Source organism: Chiloscyllium punctatum, unplaced genomic scaffold (assembly GCF_047496795.1).
Source record: "Chiloscyllium punctatum isolate Juve2018m unplaced genomic scaffold, sChiPun1.3 scaffold_370, whole genome shotgun sequence".
In the NCBI taxonomy this organism is placed as follows: Eukaryota; Metazoa; Chordata; class Chondrichthyes; order Orectolobiformes; family Hemiscylliidae; genus Chiloscyllium; species Chiloscyllium punctatum.
In genome coordinates this window covers 155,001-157,500 of record NW_027310104.1, presented here as the reverse complement: position 1 = coordinate 157,500, position 2,500 = coordinate 155,001, and the positions used below count along the sequence as shown (strand labels likewise).

Sequence of the window (2,500 nt, the reverse complement as noted above, 5' to 3'; positions counted from 1 at the left end):
GGCAGGAGGACACTTTCCGATTTCAAATCTCCGTTTGCCGAGTCCACCCCGAACGCACGCGGGCGGGCGGGTTCGCATCACCCTTCGTCACAAGGGGCGAAGCCCGTTCCACCGTCTCGTCAGTAGTGCCGACCGGTCTGTGATCGACGAGGGGAGCCACACCAGGTCCGGCCCTGCTGCTTGGCGGCACCGCGTCGTCGGGAGCTCGCGACAGACGGAGGGTTTCGGTGTACTCTCCAGCCACGGGAAACGAAGCCGGTGATGCAGGCGCCGGTCTTTCGCTCCCAAATCGGCTGGGTTTACATCGTTGCTATCTAGTCACGCTCCCTTCAAACCCGACGGGGTACCTATTCCCCTCACCCGTCTGTGCGTATACAGCCTCTTTGCACTTGCGGGATGGGGGTGGTGGTTTAAAGACTCTCGAGTTGCCGCCCGTCGGTCTCCGAGCTCCGTGCAGTAGTGATCCCCAGCGAACTGCCAGCAGGGCGAACGAGCGATCCCGCTCTCGGTCGGGGCGCCTGGCGTCGATCGGTGGTCGGTGGCTTGCGGGCAAGCTGCGCTGTGAGTGTGGGAACGAGTATGACGAGCCGTTGCCGCGACTCCCAGTCCACCTCGGCGGTGGCTGGGCCGGGCGGGCGTCTGCTCGGGCGAGTGCCGCCCCCGCCTCCTCGCAGGAAGTCCGCTCGCCGACACGCCGCCACGTGCACGCGTCAGTGACGCTGCCGAACCGATGGCCGGTGCCCGTTCCCGCCTCTGCTTTTCCTAGGGCAAAGCTGCTGCACGCCTCGTGATACTAGGCGGGCGACATGGTGGCGGTGATCCTGCCTCCGTCGCTGCGGTGCGTTGGGGCACGCATCGCCTCTTGGGCGCCCTGTCCTCCTCCCCCCAATAGACGTATGTTTCTGCGGGCCGCACCAGGATGGTGCTCCCCATCGCTTCACGCCACCCTGCTCCGCCCGCACGCCGGCGTGCAGGTGGCTGTAGCTCAAGGTGGGGAGCGTATGTGCGGTCCGGGTCGCTTTCCTCTGGCGAGGGAGAGACCTAAAACAAACTCAGACAACTCTTGACGGTGGATCACTCGGCTCGTGCGTCGATGACGAACGCAGCTAGCTGCGAGAATTAATGTGAATTGCAGGACACATTGATCATCGACACTTTGAACGCACTTTGCGGCCCCGGGTTCTTCCCGGGGCCACGCCTGTCTGAGGGTCGTTTGGCAATCAATCGCACTCGCCTTGGCTGGCGAGAGCGCGGCTGGGGTGTCGCAGAGGACCCGTCCTCTTTGTCCCCCTAAGTTCAGACTCCGGAGCCCTCCGGCGTCGGAGCGCTTGGCCTTTCCCCCCCACCCTGCACATTCCGTTCGTCAGGCTCGACGCCATCCCCCCGCCGGGGAGCGCGGCCTGGCGTCCGTCTGTGTCGTGGCAGTGGGGCCAGCACGGCTGTCACCGGTCCCAGAATGGCTGTCGGTGGTTCACACTGTGTGTGTGTGCCAACCCTCCTGGTCTCTGGGACACGGAGCTGCCACGAAGTGTTGAGCCTCCAGTGGGGGGTCTGCCTAAGCTCTGCACGTCCGCATTGGGTCCGTCTCTCGGTTGGCTGGCAGTGGAAAGAGTGAAGGGAGCCGCGGAGGTCCGGTGCTGGTGCGCCGCCGGCCTGACCGTGGAGCTCGCCGGTTTGACACGCTGACCCGACTCGATGGTTGATCGATTGAGAGTGCTGGGAGCTGCAGGCCGCCCGCTGCTGCAGCCGCCCGTCTCGTGGTTCGTCCTCGGCCTTAAGTGGCCGGCGGGGCGTCTGATCCTGTCTCCCCTGCTGGCGCCGAGTGCCTGGCCGAGGGAGGAGGTTTTCGTCGAACGCTGTGACTTGGACGGTCGCACGCGCGTGGATCGCTGGCTCTTGGCTCTCCCGTTCAGTCCGCACGTTTTCCGCTCCGTCCTGCCACCGGTCTCGGGAGGTACGGAGGGGTTGGCGGGCGTGGTGTGTGCTCCGTCACCGTGCAGGCACACCTACCACGCCGTCGGCCGACCCCCGCACGGTCCTCCTGGCCATCGGGAGGACGGCGGAACGTCGGGCTGTCGGGGGCCAAGTCGCCAGAAGGCCACCGCTGTGTCTTCCGTACCCTGTCACCGTCGGCGTGCCTTCCTCAACTCGTCCGGCTCGGGGCCGCTGGGTTCAGGAGCGGCGTCGCCCGCCGGCCCCACTGAAGGCCGTGCCGTTCCGCGGCTGGCGATCGATGTGCGTGGCGTGCCTGCGCGACCGTTCGCCACTTGAGCCTCGGCACTCCTCTCTCCCTCTCTCTGACCGTCGGGCAGTCTCTGTCTGCTGGTGCCTCGCACGTCCCGGGCGGCGGGTCGTCACCCCCGCGACCGGGCCTCCGGCAAGGCAGGAATCAGGCTGACCCTTCCGCTCGAGTAAGCAGCCGGCACTTCCGAGTTTCGCCTCCCGCCGTGGACGGGGGAGGGTCTCCGGTCCCGTGGAATTGCGCCGAGCACGTCCCCGC

The 2,500-nt window shown here is 66.6% G+C and overlaps 1 non-coding gene across 1 annotated transcript; it reads left to right on the top strand.

Moving 5' to 3' along the window:
- The first annotated feature begins 1,058 nt into the window (after nt 1–1,058).
- LOC140472566 (5.8S ribosomal RNA) lies at nt 1,059–1,212 on the top strand. The gene has a single exon (XR_011957731.1). It is a non-coding gene; the product is annotated as a 5.8S ribosomal RNA (ribosomal RNA).
- Nucleotides 1,213–2,500: the final 1,288 nt, after the last annotated feature.